Source organism: Scyliorhinus canicula, chromosome 20 (genome assembly GCF_902713615.1).
Source record: "Scyliorhinus canicula chromosome 20, sScyCan1.1, whole genome shotgun sequence".
Lineage (NCBI taxonomy): Eukaryota > Metazoa > Chordata > Chondrichthyes > Carcharhiniformes > Scyliorhinidae > Scyliorhinus > Scyliorhinus canicula.
Window position 1 is genome coordinate 36,482,291 of NC_052165.1, and position 23,105 is coordinate 36,505,395.

At 44.5% G+C, this 23,105-nt stretch overlaps 1 protein-coding gene across 5 annotated transcripts in view; it reads right to left on the reverse strand.

Annotated features, from left to right (window-relative positions):
- Positions 1-18,418, reverse strand: part of atp2b1a (ATPase plasma membrane Ca2+ transporting 1a) — a 145,816-nt gene extending 127,398 nt beyond the window's left edge. For 2 of the 5 annotated variants that reach the window (XM_038780992.1, XM_038780991.1), the window contains exon 1: positions 17,891-18,418. The gene's annotated coding sequence lies outside the window, so the exon portion shown is untranslated. Of the gene's footprint in view, positions 1-13,965; positions 13,993-16,901; positions 17,588-17,890 lie in introns of those variants that run through there. The other 3 variants (XM_038780990.1, XM_038780988.1, XM_038780989.1) reach the window with 3 other exon arrangements.
- Positions 18,419-23,105: the final 4,687 nt, after the last annotated feature.

Genomic DNA, 23,105 nt, shown 5'->3' on the forward strand with positions numbered 1-23,105 from the left:
TGTTAAAGTAGAATTGGAACCCACAACTTTGACTTGGAGGTTAGTGTGTTACTAATGCATCCACTTGTGTAATTAAAAAGTTAATCCATCACCATCTTTTCTACATTTAAAACAGACTTTCAAAAGTTCCTAAATAAGCAAAATACTGCAGATGCTGGAATGTGAAACTAGGAAGAGAATGCAGCAGGTTCCATTTGACTGTTCCTCATCTGGTTTTTCTTTGTTCATGGGACTTGGATGTCACTGGTTAGCCCAGCATTAATTGCCCTCGAGAAGATGCTGAACCGCCTTCTTGGAAGTGTTAAAATCCCTGTGTTAAAGTGCTTTTAGGGAGAGAGTTCTTGGGATTTTGACCTAGTACAAATGACAAAATGGTTCAGAATGGTATGGGGCTTGGGAAAATGAAAATCACTTATCGTCACAAGTAGGCTTCAAATGAAGTTAGTGAAAAGCCCCTAGTCGCCACCTTCCAGCACCTGTTCGGGGACGCTGGTACGGGAATTGAACCGTGCTGCTGGCCTGCCTTGGTCTGCTTTCAAAGCCAGCGATTTAGCCCTGTGCTAAACCAACCCCCAAGGAACTTGCAACGCATTTGCTGCCCTCAACCTTCTAAGTGGTAGAGGTAGCAAGTTGAGGGTGCTGTCAAAGTAGCCTTGGCAGGTGCATTGCATCTTTAGATGGTACACTCTGCTGCCACTGCAGCAAGGGGGATGTGCCAAGTGGGCTGTTTCGTCCTGGTCGTGTCTGGAGATTCCTTCACACTCCCAAATGGTGGATTGCAGGTGTTTTGGGGCATCAGGGGTTATTGACTGCAAAATTCCCAGCTTCTGACCTGCTAGTTACCACAGTATTAATATGGCTGGTCCAATTCAGTTTCTGGTCAATGGTAACCCAAGAAGTTGATGTGGCAGATTCAACTTGTAGTACTGCCACTGAATGTCATGGGGCATTTTTTTTTAATAAATAAAGTGACGTTCACTACCTGACACTTGTGGCACAAATGTTACTCGCCACTTATCAGTCTAAGCCATGCTGTATTTGACATGAGCTGCCTCAGTATGTGAGTCGCAAATGGTGAACATCACCAAACATCTCTACTTCTGACTGTGGGATGGAAGGAAGGTCATTGATGGAACAGCTGAAGACAGTGGGGTCGAGGACACTAACCAGAGGAACACTTGCAGTGATGTCCAAGAACAGGGATGAGTGACCTCCAAATACCTCAGGCATGACTGCAATCAGTGGGAAGTTCCCCCTACCCTGGGATTCCCATTGACTAACTTGATGCCATACTCAGTCAAATACTCCCTTGATGTCAAGGGCAGTCAGTCATCTCTCATGCTGGCATTCAGCTCTTTTGTCCATATTTGAGTGCAACAAGGCTGTAATAAAGGTGAGGAGCAGTGATCGTGGTGGAAACCAAACCGAGCGTCAGTTATTGCTAAACATTAAAAAAAAAATTTAGAGTACCCAATTCATTTTTTCCCCCAATTGAGGGCCAATTTAGTGTGGCCAATCCACCTACCCTGCACATCTTTGGGTTGTGGGGGCGAAGCCAACTCAAATAAGGAGAGAATGAACTTGGGACCGTGAGGCAGCAATGCTAACCACTGCGCTGTCCCTAGATATTGCTAAACAGTGCCACTTGATGACCTCCTTCCTTCACTTTGATGATCAAAAGCAGACCGAGGATGGTAATTAGCCAGGCTGGGATTTGCCTTGCCTTGTGTATGGGACAAACCTGGGCTTTTTCTATATTGCTGGGTAGATGCCAGTATTGCAGCCAAGCTGTTCCAGTACATTTAGGGGTCAGCAAGTTCTGGAGTACAAGTATTCAGTACCATTGCCAAAATACTTCTGGGGTTCATAATCTTTGCAGTATCCAGTCTCTTCAGCAGTTTGACAGAAGATGGAATTGAATTGGCTGAAAACTGCCAGTGATGCTGGGGATCTCCAGAGGAGGCAGAGATGGATCAGGCACTTCTGGTTAAAGATTTGAAGATTGTTGCAAATGTTTCAGCCTCATCTTTTGCACTGTTGTGCTCGTCTTCTCAATCATGGAGGATGGGGGGTATTTGTGGAGCCTCCTCCTCAGAGTTGTTTAATTGTCCACCAACATTCATGACTGGATATAACAGGACTGCAGATATGTGACAAGCTCCACCCAGTCTTTAATGTCAATGCTGCTGCATTCAAGGAGAGCTAGTCTTCGAAGCATTCTTATTGTCCTCTGCAGAACACTGGTCAGTTGAGCGTGAGAAAACAGGACACTTTTCAGCCATCCAAACAAGTAACTTTTTTCAGGAATCTTGTCCAAATGCTTGTGGAGCTGACTTCAAGAAAAACTTGGGTGCTTATTCAGTGGTCCTCCCATTAAATCTTGAGGGGGGGGGGGGTGTTGAGAGAGAGTGGAAGTATTGCTGATGGAATTTCTGTAGCACTAATGTCACAGCAGTGTAGAAGTGTGGTGACAACAATTGGTCCATACACTAGGACTTCCGGTTTGGAAGTTGTCAAACACTCGGATACATCTACTGGAAAGGAAGATAGCAACTCGTGTCTGGAGTTGATTTTGACATCGGATGGATGCACTGCCAGAACTCCCCAATTAGATTAGATTATTGTCATGTGTACGGAGGTACAGTGAAAAGTATTGTTCTGCTTACAGTCCAGGCAGATCACTTCCAAACTTCTATACACAAAAACCAAACTTCCAATCAGTATGAGGATACATAATGAAAATACATAAGACAGCAGGTGAAGTATAGAACAGTGCTAATTATACAGAAGAAAGTCTCATGACCTTCCATGTACAGCTCAGCCATGACCAATGTTACCAACATCAGCACTTCCATGTCCTGACCCTGGATTCAGACTGATGTCAAGGAAAAGTTCTATTCTTGCCTTGATGTCATCCCTGCTATCCCAAATGAAAAGCTCTATGTACGGATGGAACTAATTATTGGCCAAAGCTGATTACAACTTGGATACAAGATTTTTTATTCCTTTTTTACAGGATAGATGTCTATCCCTAATTGCCCTTGAGAAAGTGGTGAACTACCTGCTTGCATACAACTGAGTGGCTTGCTGAGCCATTTCAGAGGGCAGTTTAAGAGTCAACCACATTACTGTAACCCATTGTCATGCATCTTCCACAATATTTGTTGTGTTTTCCAAGATGCAATGGTCTCTCTACCACTTGCTATTGCAAAGCTTTGCAGGTTCTAAATGGTGCAAAGACATCCCTAGTGGCTTTAATATTAATTGCATGCTGATGTTCTGCATTTCCCAAAACCTATTTTAAAGTGCTGAAGTAGTGACAGTGTGACAGTGTGACGGTGTTCCTTACACCCAATCAAAACCATGTAATTGAGCAAATTTGATAACCTTCTCCAAACCGAGAACATCCTCTTGCCTGTTTTCCAGAGTCACTGCTCTCTCCTCTCAATCACTGCTCCCTCATCTCAATCACTGCTTTAAACCCCTGACCAGGTTTTTGGTCTTCTGGCCTAATGTCTTCTTACACAGGTCAGTGAAGACACGGAAGTGCCTTAGAACATTTCACATTAAAACAGCATTATATAAATGCAAGTGTTATAGAGTCATGACCAGTGAAAACAGTAGCAACACATGGAAGACCTTCACATGTTTACTCAATATTACATCCTTGGGCACCTTTGAATAGATTAGCCATATCTTTCATGACAGATCAATGGTGCTGTCACTTTGCCCATTGATTCATCAACGAGGGGGTCTGGTGAAGGAATTTGACATTGCTTCCAGTCAGACACCATCAAATAAGACGCAAGAATGTTGTAGGGAGATGAGTCACAGCACGAGGGGAGAAGCAGCACTGGATGAAATAGCAGCTACAAAGATGTGCAGATTAGGTCAATTGGCCATGATCAATATGCAGGGTTACAGGGATAGGTATGGGGGAAGTGGACCCCAGAGAGTGCTCGGAGGTTCGGTGCAGACTTGATGGGCCAAATGGTTTCATCCTGCACTATAGCAGTTCTATACAATTTCCTCATTTTAAAGTTGTGTTTTGTGGATCTGCCCACTGATTTTAGTGGCAAGACTTGCAGCATGCAGGCAAAACAGTTAACGGCTAAGGAAGATCAGGCCTTAGTTCTAAAGAGTAAATTGATCACCAGGATTTGTGCCTTTTAGACCCCACGTTTCTCTATAAATTCCTCCATCTTGCTACCTTTCCCATCCTCTACAACCCTTAAACCCAGATCGGATCATTATTGATTATTCCCCACTAACCCCCCAGGAAGGTGTTTATGCCTCAAAAACTGTGACTTTCTACATATAAAACTTCTGGGAGATGTTGAGAGCTGTCAGTATTCATAAACTGCTCAAACCGGATTTTCTTGTAATTGCAGTGAAGTACAGTTTTTAAAGAACTGAAAGGGAAGCATTCTAAGTGTCATAACTCCCATGGTATTCTAAAGCCCTTCAAATGCAGTCACTGTCACATTGTTGAGAACTGTGGCAGACAATCTGCTACAGTATGGTTTCAAAAGTTTAAATTTGGAATACCCAATTCTTTATTTCCCAATTAAGGGGCAATTTAGCATGACCAATCCCTCTACCTGCACATCTTTGGGTTGTGGGGGTGAGAACCACACACACACATGGGGAGAATGTGCACACGGATAGTGACCTGGGGCCGGAATTGAACCCGGGTCCTCAGTGCTGCGAGGCAACAGTGCTAACCACTGTGCCATGGTGCAGCCCTAAAATAGAAATGTTGACTAGCGCCCACAGTAATCTTGTGTAACTGATGGCAAAAAGGCTACCCATATTCACTGCTTTGTCAAGAGGCCACAACATTTTATAAACTAAATCCTCTCCTCACAGACATTGATTACTGAATACCACCGATTTCTACAAAGCATTTTAACATGTGATTGAAAGTTTAACTAGAAGTGGTGCTACCTACTTACTGCTCTACTCAGATCAGATACTTGGGGCTATAGTTCTTCATGGCCAAGTGTTACATAAGGAATCTGGAGGCAGCACAGTGGTGAATTCGTTAGCATTGCTGCCTCACGGCACCAAGAACCCGGGTTTGATCCCAGTCCCAGGTCACTATGTGGAGTTTGCACGATCCCAGTGTCTGCGTGGGTCTCATCCCCACACCCCAAAGATGGCAGGGTGGATTGGCCACACTAAATTGCCACTGAACAAGGGAGCCTTTTAACCAAAAGCAGCAAGATAAAAATGCAGGAGCTTAAATAGTTTTAATATCCCCAAAATTTACAACTGTTTCACCAAAGCAGCTACTGGAAGCTTCTGACAGGCAATGAAATTGAAGCAACAGTAAGCAAGATACAGGCCCCTTTCAACAAAACCATGAGATTGCTTGCCTTCCCTTGTAGGTCAATAAAAGAAATGCACATTAGGTAATAGCCTGAGACATTAATGTATAACCAAGCAGAAAATAACCAGTGCTTAAGAGATGCATTCAAGGAGGGTAATGCTTTACCAAAGTCAAAGCAGAATGGGAAAGACAGGGCAGCACAGTGGCGGTGGTTAACATTGCTGTCTCACGGTACCGACGTCCCGGCTCTGGGTCACTGTCCGTGTGGAGTTTGTACATTCTCCCCCTGTTTGCATGGCTTACGTCCCCACAACCCAGAGATGTGCAGGTTGGGTGGATTGGCAAGGCTAAATTGCCCCATCCAAAAAATAGGGTTCGCTAAATTTATTGAAAAAAGGGAAAGACCACAAATGAATCAATTGTCAAAGTTGCATCACCAAAACAACTTTCCTTATTTAGCATTAATTTCTGAACATCCAGTCTTCCACGATATGCCCCAGAAAATATCTGCAATATTAATTCTTTCCTCCACTCACCTGAAAAGCATGGGCAGCAGCATAAAAATGTTTCATGTTCACTGCCAATTCATCACAAGTTTCGGGTGTCGCGGGTGCCATGTGCTGACTGACCATGGATTCGCCCAGAATTCCAGGTTTAAACCAGTAAACCCAGATGTGGTACATTTTGTACAAAATGAGCTCAGGTTTCACCATGGGATTCACATCCTACTCCAGACTTGAGCATAAATCTAGACTTGCGCTCTGGCAGTATGGAGGGAGTGAATGCTGAGAACTTCAGCAAAATTGTCAGAGTCCAGGCAATATTAATTCCACCAATGAAAACAGAGTGATCTAGACATCAGCATATATTTTCAATGGAGACCATGGCTGGAATTCTCTAAAAATCACGGCTACGTGTTGACACTGGTGTAAACATCTGAGTGTTACACACCAGCATCAACGGGCCTCTTGGTCCAGCGATTGTTGCCCACAGGGGGCCAGCACAGCACTGGAGTGCTCTGTGATGCTCCAGCTGCCATGCACTGCTCACTGCAGGTCAGTTCACGCGCACAGAGGCCGCTTGCACACCAGTGGCGCACAACATGGCGGAGCCAAACAGGCTGGCATGGAAGGTAGGCTCCCTCCAGATTGCACGTGTCTGCCAATCGGTGGGCCCCGATCGCGGACCTGGCTGCCGTGGAGGCCCCGCCGGAGTTTGACCCCCCGCACCCCAGGTGGAACCATGTTAGAACCACGCCGGCAGGAACTCGGCCGGTCGACCGCTGAGCTCAGAATCCTGGTCTATATCCATGCTCGTTGCAGAGCTCATGTCATAACAATGAGTACTCTTCAAAAGGTACTACATTGGTTCCAACATGTTTTGGTGTCTGTGAATGGCACTATATAAATGCCAGTCTTGTTGATGGTCGAGGGGAAGGGCTGAAAGAAAATATGTACGACAAGGATTATATCGATAAATGTTCTCTTAAAAATTAATAAAATCAGTAAGATCAACTTTCTCTCCCCCATCCCCCAACATTTATGCCCTCTGCTCTTGCCTTCAGTACAGCATCTCTAGGTTTCAGCAAATTTCATGGGTTGTCAAATTAAAGTACCAAAAAGAATAAAACAGTGGAAGGATTCTCAATGGGGCTACGTCCCCACGCCGGTGGGAAAACTGGCACCAACCACTCTGTCAACACCCCCGAAAGTGAAGAATTCTCCAATTTCTCAGGGGCTAGGTTGACGCCGGAGTGTTAGGCACCACTCCAACCGGTGGAAAAGAGCCGGCATGAGTTCACGCACCAGCTGGTGTATTTCTGCGCATAGCGTGGCTTCCCTTCTTGCCAGCCCCCGGGCAATATGGTGGAGCCCTTCTGGGGCTTGGCGTGGAGGAAAGGCGACCCCCCCCCCCCACAGATCGGTAGGCGCCGATCAACACCCCCCCCGGATCGGATTTCACCCTCACGCCCTTAACTGCCAGGTCCCGCCGTGCACGAGGCGAGTAATTCACGCAGGCGGGACTGGCCAAACGGCCACTCGGCCTGGAAAACGCTGTCAACCGTCCCTGACCGGCGTGGCGGGAATCCCACCGGCCCCCGAAAAACAGCACTGGAGAGTAGGGCAGCCAGCGTTGGGGTGGGATTCACACCTCCATTGGGAATTCTCCGACCCGGCGCAGGGTTGGAGAATTCCGGCACAGATATTCAATATTCTACACAGGGGAAAGAAAATGATAAAATGTACAACTTTTGGGAACTTCATTTCATATGCTGCACTGTGCTTGAAGGTGAAATTTCATATATTTTTTTAATTCTTTCATGGGATGTGGCATTGTAGGCAAGGTCAACATTCATTGCTCATTTCTAATTGCCCTCAAGTGGCTTGTTAAACCATTTCATAGTTTCTTTCTACGAGTATGCCATTCAGCTTTTTTCAGCCTGCTCCATGTAACTATGGCTGATCCTCCATCTCACCACCATACTCATGCTCTCCCAATATCTATGCCAGCTTTGAAGTGTAGAAATCTATTTCTTTCTTAAAATGTATCGACTTGGCCTCCAAAGCCTTCTGTAGTAGAGAATGTCACAGGTCCACCTTCTGAGTGAAGACGTTTCTCCTCATCAGTCCTAAATAGTCTACTTATTCCAGAGACTGTAACCCTCGTTTCAGAACCACCTCTAGCCAGATGAAACAGCATCTCTGAATCCAGCCTGCCCAGCCCTTCAATGTTATACGAACGCAGGGGGGGGGGGGAAAGAGAGCGAGAGCCTTTTTGGACACAAGGGCAATTTAACATGGCCAATCCACCTAACATACACATCTTTGGACTGGTGGGAGGAAACCCACATGCAGACTCCGCAGTGACCCACTCGAATCAAACCTAGGATCCTGGAGCTGTGATGCAATGGTGCTAACCACTGTTACAGTTTCCTCCAATTAAAGGGCAGTTTAGCATAGTCAATCCACCCATCCTGGACATCTTTAGGGTTGTGGGGTTGAGACACAGACACGGGGAAAGTGGAAACTCCACACAAACAGTGACCTGGGGATGGAATTGAACCCAGGTTCTCAGCACCATGAGGCAGCTTAACATGCAACTCCAGACTGAACTCCCTCCTCCACCTTCACTCCATTTTTACTTCTATCAATTTAATTTTTCTTCCAATTTAGTTTCTTCCATTGATCCATTTTTCCTAGTCTCCCTCTTCTGCCCCCCCCCAATCCAACCCCATCCCCTGGCCATCTGTCCCCTGTTCCTAGTTGCCCTTGACACTGCTCACCTTGCCATTCTAATCTATTGTGCCACTATCAGCACCCTTCTTAGCCTTGATCACCCCCCTTTACAGTCGTTTTGGTCCATGGCATCTTTATCCATCTCCACCCATCACTGGCCCCCTATCCAGCCCCATCACTCCATAATATAAAAATCAGACTCCATTTCCAGTTGTCTCCAGCTTTGAAAAAGTCATCCAGAAACATCAATTCCCTTCTCTCTCCACAGCTGCTGTCAGACTTGCCAAGATTGTCCAGTAGGGCAGTACGGTGGCGCAGTGGGTAGCCCTGTTGCCTCACGGCGCCGAGGTCCCAGGTTTGATCCTGGCTCTGGGTCACTGTGGAGTTTGCACATTCTCCCCGTGTTTGCGTGGGTTTCGCCCCCACAACCCAAAGATGTGTAGAGTAGGTGGATTGGCCATGCTAAATTGCCCCTTAATTGGAAAAAATTAATTGGGTACTCTAAATTTAAAAAAAATTGTCCAGTACTTTGTTTCAGATTCCAGCATCCGCAGTAATTTCCTTTTATCCAGGTGTGATCAGATCAAGCCCAGCTGCAGTAAGAGTTTTGTTCCTGTACTCAAATCCTCATGTAATGGAGGCCAACATACCATTTCAGGGGCAGTTTTGAGAGTCAACTACATTGATATGGTCCGAGTCATCATATGCACTAGACCAGTTTACGGACGAAATATTTCCTCCCCTAAAAAAAGTGTCTGAAGACAATGATAACTCCATGGTCACCAATTACTGAGTCTAGCTTTCAATTCCATATTTTTAATCAACTGAACTGGGGCAGCACGGTGGCAGTGTTTAGCACTGCTGCCACACAGCTCCAGGGACCGGGATCAAATCCAGCCTCGGGTGACTGTGGAGTTTGCACTCTCCCAGTGTCTGCGTGGGTTCCCTCCAGGTGCTCCAGTTTCCCCCTCAGTCCAAAGATGTGCTGGTTACGTGGACTGGCCATGCCAAATTGCACCATAGTGTTCAAAAGGGTTGGGTGGGGTTACTAGGTTACATGGTGAGGATGGAGGTGTGGGCTTAAGTAGAGTGCTTCAGGGGCTGGTGCAGACTAGATGGGCAAAATGGCCTCCTTCTGCACTGTAAATTCTATGATAATTCAGTTTCCACCTGCTTTTCTGGTGAGATTTCAACTCGTGTCCCGAGCAGTAGCCTGGATCTCGGGATTACTCGGTGACTTTGCCACCATCTCCCCAGAAATACAGGAACGGTGATTGGAAAATTCAATCCTTAAAGCTTTTCCACTCAATTTTAAATCAACCAGATGCAGTTATTGCATTAATAATGTTTTCTAGCTTCCCATAAATGTTTTAGAATTCAGTGTTAACCTGTGCAGAAGTATTGTTAGGATTCCAATTGGGAAGATCTGGAAGTATGCCACTTTTATTAACAAAAAAATGGAAAGATCAGGAAACCATGCTCAAACCATCACGACACAGCACAGGATTTCTATAGAGTGATATGCCACATTTCTCAATCTGTTTAGATCAGAAAAGCAACTTGACTGCATACTTGTGCCATTGTACTCAAAAATGCAATTTACATTAGGTTTGTGATGTAATCATTTTCCATTGCTGTCATGCCCATTAACCACAGTAGTGGATGCACCAGATAATACAGCAGTGGATGCACCAGATAATTTGATATGGACTGATGTACTTCAGTTATTAATGAACAGGGGATTGATGCAACAGCTGTGCAGATTCAGGCTTATGACACCAATGATAGCTTGGAATTCTTTAAATTGTGCTTTTGCAATATTTTTGAATCTCAAAGAGAATTCAAGTTGTTGCAAAGTTATGAATTCTGAAATTTAATATTTTAAACCCAGAACATACCAATGCTTTAATAAAGCCAACAAAATTATAAAGCCAACAAAATTATAAGTTGCAAATAAATTCAGAGCTTCTTTAAACAGGAAGCTTCTAGTGACTAACAAACCCACATGTGCCAACACTGCAGCTGTTTTCACCAATATGTTCAAATGGGTTTTGCAACTGAGATTACTGCACATGAAATCAACTGGACAGACATGGTTTAGCTTCTTCCTTCAGCTGAGGCCAAGTTCAATGCAACTCAAAGCAACCACAGCAGAGCCAGTCAGCCAAAACAGACCTGAAGGGAAGACCAGCTGAGATCCCAGTTAGTGATCTCCTGACTAGAAAAACTACAAAGTTAAGGTTAAAAATAGATCTCAAAACTAGCCTTCAATATAATTGCAACAAAACCTTAAAAGTTTCAGATTATGGTTTAATAAAACAGGATTATATGGCATAAAGCCAGATCATGATTGCCTCACCTGTGCTGTGAAGTATCCTTCTATTTCTGTGTTGGTGAATGGTAGGTGTGAGAAGAAACAATGAGTTGCTCCTCCTCATTGCTATCAAGTGAACATGGCTGTGGTCAAGTGACCACCTGTTTAATCAAAGAATGACAAGGCAAGGCAGGAAACTGCCCCAGAGTTGTATTCAGGAAAGGAAACAGGATGAAAGCCTCAAGAATTTCTCCAAACCGAACTTTGCAATTTATGTGAAATATTTATGAAATATATATTCATACATCAACTCCAGTGACAATTAACAGTGCCAGGTTAGGTATTTACTGCACAACTTTAAACTTGGCCAGTCTTCCTAATAAGCACCAACATGTTGGTTTTCAGTGACAAGAGGCTACGACAACCAAAGCAACATCCCAAAAGGCATCAAGTCTCTGGAAACAGTTCTCAAATCAACCAGCTGGTCACACTACTGTAGTTTCAGTGAAGCAAAATTGCACAATATTTCTCATTGACAAATTTAGTTCCAGACAAAAAGCAAAATGCTAATGTTGGAAATCTGAAACAATAGAAAATGCTGGGAATTTACTTATCAGGCCAGCCAGCATCTATGAAGGAAAAAAGTTTCCCCCCTCCTCCCCCCTTACAGATGCTGACTGACATTAATACCAACTATTTTCTCCAACCATATTTTGAACTCTAAAAACTTCAACCTCAAACAAACGGATGAACAAAAGCAACAACCTGTAGACCTGGCAGCATCTGTAGGATTTCTGCTCTGTCAAGTATCAGCAAATAAATGAGACTTTCAGATGTTCCAAGACAGCACTAACTACACATGGGCATTTCCCTTGCATTTACAAATCACTTTTGATGTCACCCCAAACTATGCTGCATATATAGAGATCAAGGCAATAAAAATCCAGCTGAGTTTTGTACGTCTCAAAAGTTCTTGGACCTTGAAGTTTCTCCCTACAAGTTAAAAATTATGGGTGGCAAGGTAGCACAATGGTTAGCACCAGGGTCCCAGGTTCGATTTCCAGCTTGGGTCACTGTGTAGACTCCGCTCAGACAGTCTCCCCATGTCTGCGTGGGTTTTCTCTGGTGTTCCGGTTTTCTCCCACAAGTCCTGAAAGATGTGCGGTTAGGTAATTTGGACATCAGTGTACCCAAACAGGCGCCAGAGTGTGGCAATGTAAGCCTACTTGCAACAATAATAAATTATTATAAAAAACACTCGAGTTTGGATGATGAAACACATGCTGACTGCTCTCCTTCAATTAAAAAGTACTTCTCCAAATACCAATGTCCCAGTATTATGTCAAAACTACACAAACCAATGAACACTGGTACAACACACCATTCTTACTAATTTACTGCATTTGCCAGGCATCACAATTTCACAGTATTTGCATCCAGCAAGGTTTGGTTAAAGAAACAGGTTTTTAAAAAATGGGGCCAGGGAAAATGGCAGAGTAATTCAGGAAAGGTGTTCCTGAAAGTAGGACAAAGATGGCTATCATTTTGCATCCAAGAGTGGCTAAAGGAGAGTCAATCCCTATTTTATCCATTGTACTCTATGTTTAAATGTTTGCTCTGCTTATATTTCTGAACTAAAGAGAATCCATTGTATTTTATCTTCCAGGCCTCTGAATTAACATTTCTTGTCAGGATTCCATAGCAATCGCAGCTGAGAAAAATCATTTTTTGTCCCAAATTCTGTTCAAGGTGGCCTGGCCCATGTCAGGACACAATGGAAAAACCCCAGTCTATGAAGTCCAGTACCGCTGACAACATCCGACTGTAGCCTTCAACACAAAGAGTCACTGCTCCCCAGGGTCTGCATCACCACATTTGTACTACATCGCTGCTGTAAAAATTGGCATGTCTTTGCGGTCAGCAGCATTATGACTATTACATTCTACTGCCACTAACTGAGCAGCAAGTACAAATGGAGAAACTGGACTAATCTATCCACAGCAACTCCTGCTGCAATACACTTACTGGTTGAAGCATATTAACCAATGGGCGAGTGAAATCTTCCAAGCAGCTGAATGCTTCAAGCAGGACTAACCAAATCGGACTCAAATTCAAAACACAAAAGTTTAGATTCCAGAAATCGCTCCCATGTTTGCATAGGCATGCGTTCATGTCAGCCTTCAGACTGACCCTGGGATGAAGGGAAAAGAGCATTGGACCAGCTTTTTACTACATCAATGAAGCTTGAATATTTTGATTCCAAAATTTCACGTTAACCTACAGCTCTGCTCTCGCTGAACTTCTGACTTTAGAATATCATATTTCCTTTCCAAAGAGTCCAATGTGTCTGGAGTCTTCACAGTCAGAATTAGCAAACCAGAACAGGCTGTAATCCCTTTAGGACTAACTACAAGCAGTAATTAACTGCAAGACCATTGCATTATTTGATCAGCAAAGTGAACTAATAGGAAATGCAATACATTTACAGTCTCAAAACAATTAACATTTGATGAATATTTTCGCAACAGGGCAAGGCAAAGAACTGGTGCTTAACATTTCCAACACAAATGGTAGGGGAAGCATGAGATAAAGCAACATCTCCGCAGCAGTTGGAATCAAATTAATAAGAAATAGTCACAGCATTTCACCAGCACATAGCAAAATCACCAAAATTCAAAACCAAACTGGTTATCTATACAAGTAAATGCTCTGGTTAAGTTACTGCACAAACTTTTCATTTGATAATTTGCAGCTTCACAAACCACAAGGATAGCAGGTCCAGTCATAAATGGTCACATTTTCAATACCATTCCTAGTTTAAGAGCATATGGTTAGGAATGAAAGTCAAATCAGAGCCACTATGCTTTGAAATGCATTGATGTTAGCTGTTCACAAAACAAGATTGCATTCCATTTCACCACTACAATGAATTGCGCGCAAAAAGTTGTTTCACCAACCCCAGAATGAACCCTTTGAAAAACTACTAGTTAATTTCCATGCACTTTTAAAAAGTTCACATTAATTTGCTCCAAGTACTTTAAATTTAGATTTACAATTCACATCTACTCAGCAATGGTTTCTACCGAATGTCTTGAATCCTGCTCGAGAAGTCAGTCACAGTAACACTACTTCAGAAGTTCTCCATTTCTGCTTCAAGTACTTCAACACTTTATACACAAACACGGTCACCTTATGAAGGCATCTGGGTGTACTGCAGCTTGTAACTGTTTTAACACCCTAAAAAAAGGACGGTCACAATCTGTTTGATTCAAAGTGCTAAGCTAGCAAATACTCCTCCCAGTAGGCAGGCCTACAAAGGGATCCTTCCCACATAACAATGGTACTGCTTCCACAGTTCATTCAACTATGTCGTCATTGCAGTTGTTTCCAAAGAACAACCAACAGAAATGTCCTTCCCTCACCTGGGTGAGCACACGTGACATCATTAACCTTGAGCAATTCAACATTAGAAAATACTTGAGAAATCTAAAACAATGATATCTTCAGTCAGAATTAAGATACAATAAACAGATAACTCCAATAATTAATAGATAAAATGATTTCTGCACAAGGGTGTGATTTCTGCATGAGGGTGGAGCAGAAATGTATATTTTCTACTGATGCTGTGACAAACTTTGTTTTATGGCTTAAATGTTTATCAAGTGGATCTAAAACAAATTACTAATTTACTGCAAATGCAAAATACTCAGTATATCCTTGCAAACACCCCTTCAGTATACACATCAAATTCTACCTGAAGACAGCAGCATGCTATTTTAAAGACTTAGTTGTGTACAATACCATGGCTTAGATTGAATAATTTAAAAATCTACTGGTTAAAATCTTCATCTAAGTATACTTAAGACTTATCTGGGTCTACCATCATGCAAGGAATTCTTGAATTTGTTTTCTTTTACTTTTAAGTCTTAAAAACCTCAATGGTTTAGGTTTTGTTTATGTGGACACAAATAGTAAAGGCAGCCACTTTGCACAAGTTGTACTATTCCAAAGCAGCATAGTATCAAAACATGGGTTATCACACCCATAGGAACTTGGACAGGTCAATAGCTAGTCAATACTGCAATAGGGTAGCACGGTAGCAGTGGTTAGCAGAGTTGCTTCACAGCTCCAGGATACCAGGCTCGATCCCAGTTTGGGTCGCTGTGGAGTCTGCATGGGTTATCACACCCATAGGAACTTGGACAGGTCAATAGCTACAGTCAATACTGCAATAGGGTAGCACAGTAGCAGTGGTTAGCAGAGTTGCTTCACAGCTCCAGGATCACAGGTTCGATCCCAGCTTGGGTCACTGTGGAGTCTGCATCGGTTTCCTGTGTGCTCCGGTTTCCACCCTTAGAGATGTGCAGGTTAGGAGGATTGGCCATGATAAATTGACCTTGGTGTCCAAAAAAGTTAGGTGGGGTTACTGGGATAGGGTTGAGGCGTGGGCTGGTGCTCTTTCCAAGGGCCAGTGCTGACTCGATGGGCCGAATGGCCTTCTTCAGCACTGTAAATACGATTCTATGGATACTGAATAAGATTTGAAAGAATACCATAGCAAGTTTAAACAAATGCAAATTACAGCTGCACATTTGTGAAAAGGTATTTTTGATGAGATTTTTGGCAGAGGTAAAAATTTAAGATTCAATTTCAGACAAAAAAGAACCTTTGGACCAGTTTACAACTTAGTTTTAACATGTACCTTTAACTTTAAACTTGCAAACAATATTTGCTTCGGGCTATTGCAAATTGGTCGAACTTAAGTTGTGATGGCGTCTCCACCAATATTTCCCCACCGGAAAAAACGCAAGGACGTTAACTTAAAGGCACCTGCTACCAGCAAAGGAAAGTTTATTCACCCAAATTATTTAAAACAGTTGATCCTGAAACTAAGCATCTGCATAAGCAACCAATTAACCGAAACGACTGCGAGCACCGCATGGCAACTTGTTACAGTTCGTTTTCCAATAGGGTGGATAAGTGCAACATCATCAAGATGTTATATGCGCAGAGCGGCCTTGCTTTTGGATACCAAAACTCACCGTTCCTATTCTATTTACTAATGCAAGGCTGCTGGCATTCCCAAGTGGACGCATCCACATTTCAAAAGGATCCTCGTTTACGATCAGTGACTGGTGGTGCAACACTCCTGGGGCCCTGACTATTTACAAGGTGGCGTGGAAGAGTGGCATTACGGGAAATAAATTCAAGGAGCAAAATCTAATTGATGCTGAAAAGTTGCTGCCCTCGAGAAGCGTCTTATCCGACACCCTGGTCTCAAATTATTCCCTCAAACGGCCCACGTGTCTAGTTGGTGAAATTCAATTTTTCCGAGATTTTACAGCGCGGTACTCCCAAAATTACTTGACTATCTTGCAGAATGGACACCAAGTCACAGGCAGAAATAAGCCCGTATACTTTTTGGCTTTCAATGTTGTTTACACAAGATCTGTGTAGGAGGAAATGTTAACATCGACTCGGTGAATGCCCCATTGGTCGGTGGTGGAACACTCGAGTCACCCAGCTTCACGAAATTTATGCTCCCCCACCTTGATAAAAAACTTTCCCCACATCAGACACCTCGTGATTTATCCAAGGCCGATCTTCCCCATTAACTGTATCACCTCTTCGGGAAGCTACAATTCGTTACAAGTTATTCGGGAAATTTCAAGTGCAAGCACCACTCTCTAGATGGCACATCTTCCTCAGCAAACGAGGCTGCAGTTCTAATTTATCTAGCTATGTCCAGTGACACATTTCTCCTTGCAAAAGAGCAGCTGTAATACCAGTACTGAAAAACCAGGTGCCCGAACCTTTACGACATAAAAATAAAGTCGTGTCCAAGCCCATGTGCCATTCATGCCCAACTGGGGGCACTTTCGGAACGTAATGGGCAATTATGGCAAGTTAAAACCTAGTGGATCATCCAATACCGTACCCGCGCCATTGGTTCCAAGCAGGAATACATCAAACCCAGAGTAATAATAGTACTGAAATTTATACCGATAAAATTACTTACCAAACGCCAAGACCGATTACTGATCAAAGGAACTCGATGCTTGCACACAATCGCCACAACACACCGTAGCATTTAGCCGTTTGGACTGAACTAGCATCGGGCCACTAGCCCTGCTCAAGGATGATTCATGAAGGAACTTACGTCTTTTAAATACGGATATAATTACAGACGCTGGTACAAGATGGATGATTAGGAGGATGTGAAATCGACAGCGCAGGTATCATATGGGTGGTGCCATTTGCTGGGGTCTGGAAGCCAGTCCGAAAACAAAGTGACATATCCAATGATGGGAGAATTCACAATAACATACCATACGAATAAACTGTTTCAAATATAAATATTTTTCTGTTAAGAGTTTAAGCCCACAGCCATCTCACTGTCGGAGTACACGTTGAGCCCTTCCGAAAATACACCTCGGTTACATAATTCAACTGATCCATTCGCACTCGGATGGCAGCCTTTGAAAGCTCAGGGTAAATGCTACATTTTCGCACCAGTTGCTGCCACAAGTGATCCACCAGATGGAAATGAAAACGGGTTATTAAAAGACGGGCGAGCCGGGGGAAACCCCGCTCATTCCGCCACTGTTCCACTTCCAGCACAAAGCAGCTCAAACATGGAACGAAATCCCACACGAGACAGGGGGAGGCATCCGGAGAGCGAGCTGGGTGGGTGAAGTTGAACCGATTTCATTCAAGGTCACAGGAGCTATTGGGCTTTTAACTGGCAACGCACCTGAAGTGAATGGGAACAACATGCATTCCAATCACTAGGGATAAAATAAACGATAGTGATAGACACACGCGCGCGCGGACGCCTGCAAAATTATTATCCTGGATCTGCTAAAGTTTCATTTAGACTGGCTTCATGCAAAAAGGTGGTAGGCTGTATGCACTCGGTGAGCAAGCCAGCTAGCTCTGTAAAGGCAGGGAAAAAATGTTTGAATTTATATCCAGATATACACACGAAGAGAGCCATCAGTGGCTTACCTGCTGCAGAAAATCCTCCTGCAAACAACGAGGCATAAAGAAGCTGAATGGAGAGAGAAATCCTACTGACAGAACTTTTCTTCCCCTCTCTCGCTCTCCTGCCTCCAGATCAGGACGGCCCACGAGTGCCACTGTCTCCCAGACAGGAGGGGGAGGTGGTTCCTGCCCTTTACCCTCTGACCCCCTCCCAAAAAACAACCAAAGAGCAAGAGGCGTTCGTCGCCAATTTAGCACCACATTGTGGAGCAATCGCTTCAAATTATATATTATATAAACAAATATTACGGGAGGGAGGCGGAGGGTTTAAGATTGTTGTCCCTCGAGTTGTGTGAGGGCCGCCACAGGCCGTTTGCTGACTGACCAGCTGAGGCTGCTTTAATACATTAAGCAAGGCGGTTAATTAAAGTGTTGTTGTTGTAATATGTGCATTGGGAGGGGGGAGGGGAGAAGGGGAATTGCGGCCTATTGCAAACAGGTGGGATGAAGCACCCGGCCAACACGCCACAAACTCGAACGGTAGCGGCTCCTGTTTCGCCTTTTCTCTCCCCTCCCCCCCTCAAGCTCACCCCGCCCCATCACGTGAGCGGCGGCCTCGCCACACCATTGGAGCGAATTCCAGACGTTCGGGCCAATCGGCATCATCCTTCTCCCTCCCCCCCCCCCCCGGCCACACCGAACGCGCGCGCGCGAAGCCTCCGGACGGGGGCGGGGGTGCTGGAGGCCGGCGGCCGGTTAGCGCAGGGAGGGAGGAGGGCGCCAACGGCCTGACGTAATTGTTTCCATGACGTCGTGGCGGCCCCGCCCGTCCCGCCCTCCGAACTCGTCATCACCCCCTTTCTCCCAAGGATGGATGCTCGGGCAGGATGATTGACAGCTGACCCCCTGGGGGCGGCGGCAGCCCCAGCAATGCGGGTTGTTCTTGTACATGTGTGCATGGTTTTTGCACCAGCTCTGTGCATTCCTCCGCAATTTCTCCTATGTTTATTAACCTGATCCAAAGCACTGATGCTATCGAATAAAACCTACTTTTAAAAATACTCAGTGCAACAACCATTCAGGCTTGCCCAGCCCCACAATCTCTTCTATTAAAACAGTGTAATCGTTTTGCAATTTGTGGAGAGTAGTCTCCATTCACAAGGATGTGTAGCAGCCCAATTTCCAGTCCGTTTTTGTTAATGCTTGTCAGTGGGTGGGTATGTTGCAAGTGCAATACCTCGAATGTCCGAGGCTTGTCCTGGTGTCAAGAATTAAGATGAGTTTACTTTCGGTTTCCAACCCAAGGCAGGAAGCGTTATTAGTATTGGCATTTAATATCCCTTACAATGCACAATAAACGTAACTCACAATGGGAAATAACCTTTTTATTTTACATATGTATATCTTGTGAATGTTTGTGCCTCTATTGGTTTTAAATATAAATTCGAATTATTCACATGTACTAACACGAGTTATACTGTATTGAAAGTCAGTAGATACCACATCACAGCTTCCTGAGTTAAAATGTAAACAAAACATGCAAAGCTGAAGCTTTCCTGTCATTTGTACCTTGATAGTCATTAGTGATTTGGTTTTCGTTTCCCTAGTTCCATGTTGAAGTCAGCATTACCTTAATAAAAAACTGAAAATACTTAGCAGGTCTGGCAGCATTTTGTGGAGTGAGAAACAGTCAACTTCTGTCTCTTCAGTCAAGAATCTATTTCGTTGCATTTGTCAATCCCAAATTGTCCATTAAGGGGTCGTGTTGAGTGAAAGAAAAGTGTATGCATACAGAGACATGAAGCAGAAGACTCCCTGGGATTTGAGAACCATGCTGCATGCCACACTGCCTTGATCAAGTGAATGTGATGCTGTGGCCTGAGACCATCAATTTTGTGAATACCCCGTAGAATGGTTCTCTGTTTACACAGAATTTTGTTGCTGAATGTTATGGGACTATTTCTGCAACATTAAGATATGCAATAGTTACAAATGAACTGACAACACAAGCAAATAACACCCAGGCTTGAGAAATATTCCTCATAATACAAACAGTATAGTTTAGTGGTACTGCTGAAAAAAATTAACATGCTGTCAATGCTTTTTGTCTTGTGCTCATCAGGACAGAATCAAGAATACCAAATTTCAAAAGGAGCATCAATTTATAATGCATGAGGAAAGGGTGCTGATTGGTTGGCGGGCCAATTTTGATTGGTTGAGGCATTGCTATCAATTGCTCTTGCTGGAAGCTACATATATTCATTTGCAGCAACCTGTCCTCTGCAGGCAAAAGGAACATGTCCAGGCACCGCACCTTTTTGAATTAAACAAAAGAATGGGGGGGAGACAATAGCCCCCAAGTGCATTCTCCATGGCAATGCCTACACCAATCAGAGTCAACTTGTCAACCAATCAGCCATCTTAGGGCATGGTATGAGAAGGCGGAATCTGCTCTAGAGATGATAATTGAGGGATAATTATTGGCCAGGACATTGGGCTGCCTCCCCTGTTCTAATTCAGATAGAAGTGGTGGATCTTCTGTACCTAGCTGAGAAATTTGGCATGACTTTTCGTTTAGCCTTCGATGGCACCTCACTGAAGTGTCAGCCTACATTAGGTGATTAATTGCCTGGAGGTGTTTTGAACTCACTACTTTCTGACTAAAAGGCAGAAGAATTCCACTGAGCCAGCATTGAAAATCTGAAATAAGAAGGGGAAATCTGGTAATTCACCTCGGGGCCATACATTCCAGTACTAAAAACAATGGGCACGGCAGTTTTGAATTGATTTGATTTGATTTATTATTGTCACATGTATTAGTATACAGTGAAAAGTATTGTTTCTTGCATGCTGTACAAACAATGCATACCGTACATAAGGAAGGAAGGAGAGACTGCAGAATATAATGTTACAGTTATAGCAAGGTGTAGAGAAAAGATCAACTTAATACAAGGTAGGTCCATTCAAAAGTCTGATGGCAGCAGGGAAGAAGCTGTTCTTGAGTCGGTTGGTACGTGACCTCAAAATTTGGTATCTTTTTCCTAATGGAAGGAGGTGGAAGAGAGTATGTCCAGGGTGGGTAGGGTCCTTAATTATGCTGGCTGCCTTTCTGAGGCAGCGGGAATTATAGATAGAGTCAATGGATGGGAGGCTGGTTTTCGTGATGGACTGGCCTCCATTCACGACCTTTTGTAGTTTCTTGCGGTCTTCGGTAGAGCAGGCTCCATACCAAGCTGTGATACAACCAGAAAGAATGCTTTCTATGATGCATCTGTAAAAGTTGGTGAGGGTCGTAGCTGACATGCCAAATTTCCTCAGTCTTCTGAGAGAGTAGAGTCGTTGGTGGGCTTTCTTAACTATAGTGTCGGCATGGGGGGGACCAAGACAGGCTGTTGGTGACCTATACACCTAACAACTTGAAGCTCTCAACCCTTTCTACTTCGTTTCCATTGATGTAGACAGGGGCATGTTCTCCACTACGCTTCCTGAAGTCGATGATAACCTCCTTCGTTTTGTTGACATTGAGGGAGAGATTATTGTCGTCGCACCAGTTCACCAGATTCTCTATCTCATTCCTATACTCTGTCTCGTCATTCTTTGAAATCCGACCCACTACGGTGGGGTCATCAGCAAATTTGAAAATCGAGTTGGAGGGGAATTTGGCCACACAGTCATAGGTGTATAAGGACTATAATAGGGGGCTGAGGACACAACCTTGTGGGGCACCAGTGTTGAGGATGATCGTGGAGGAGGTGTTGTTGCCTATCTTTACTGATTGTGGTCTGTGGGTTAGATAGTTCAGGATCCAGACGCAGAGGGAGGAGCCGAGGGCAAGGCCACGGAGTTTGGAGATGTTTCGTAGGAATGATGGTGTTGAAGGCTGAGCTGTAGTCGATAAATAGGAGTCTGACATAGGTGTCTTTGTTATCTAGGTGTTCCAGGGTAGAGTGCAGGGCCATGGAGATGGCGTCTGCCGTGGACCTGTTGCAGCGGTAGGCAAACTGTAGTGGATCAAGGTAATCTGGGAGGCTGGAGTTGATTCGTGCCATGACTAACCTTTCAAAGCACTTCATGATGATGGATGTCAGAGCCACTGGACGATAGTCATTAAGGCACGCTGCTTGACTTTCTTTTGGTACAGGGATGATGGTAGGCTTATTGAAGCAGTCAGGGACCTCAGATTGTTGTAAAGAGAGGTTGAAGATGTCTGCGAATACCCCAGCCAACTGATCCGCGCAAGGCCTGAGTGCTCGTCCGGGTACCCCATCCGGGCCAGTGGCTTTCCATGGGTTGACCTTTGAGAAGGCTGCTCTGACATCTGCAGTGGTGATCCGCGGCTTCTGGGGTGGAGGGCTCGCTCTCGCTGACCTCTTGCTCCAAGTGGGCATAGAATGCGTTGAGCTCATCAGGGCAAGGTGCGTTGGAGCTGACGATTTTACATGCCTTCATCTTGTAGCCTGTTATGTCTTGCAGACCTTGCCATAGACGGCGGGGATCCGTGTGGCTAGCCTGGGACGCGAGCTTGGTCCGGTACTGTCTTTTGGCACCTTTGATGGATTTCTTTAGATCTTATCTGGCTTTCTTGTAGAGGTCAGGGTCGCCTGACTTGAACACCTCAGACCTAGACTTCAGCAAGCAGTGGATATCCCTATTCATCCAGGGTTTCCGGTTGGGAAACACGCGGATTTGCTTCTTTGGCACACAGTCTTCAACACACTTACTAATGAAGTCAGTTACTGTAGTGGGGTACCCGTTCAGGCTGGTCGCAGAGTTTTTAAATACTGACCAGTCCACTGACTCTAAGCAGTCCTGTAGGAGATCATCCGATTCCTCAGACCAACAAGGCACGACTTTCTTTGACGGATTCTCCCGCTTCAGTTTTTGCTTATAGGCCGGGAGCAGGAGCACAGCCTTGTGGTCAGATTTGCCAAAGTGTGGGCGGGCGATAGAGCGGTAGGGATGTTTGATATTTGTGTAGCAGTGATCCAGGATGTTTGGGCCTCTGGTGGAACAGGTAACGTGTTGGTGGTAACTTGGTAGTATGCTCTTGAGCTTTCTCCACGGGCAGCATGGCAGAATGTGCAAACTCCATGCGGACAGTAACCCCGGGCCGGGATCGAACCTGGGACCTCAGAGCTGTGTGGCAGCAGTGCTTACCACTGCGTCACCATACTGCCCGTGGAGAAAGATCATCTTCTTTTTTTTTTTTTTTTTAAATTTAGATTACCCAATTATTTTT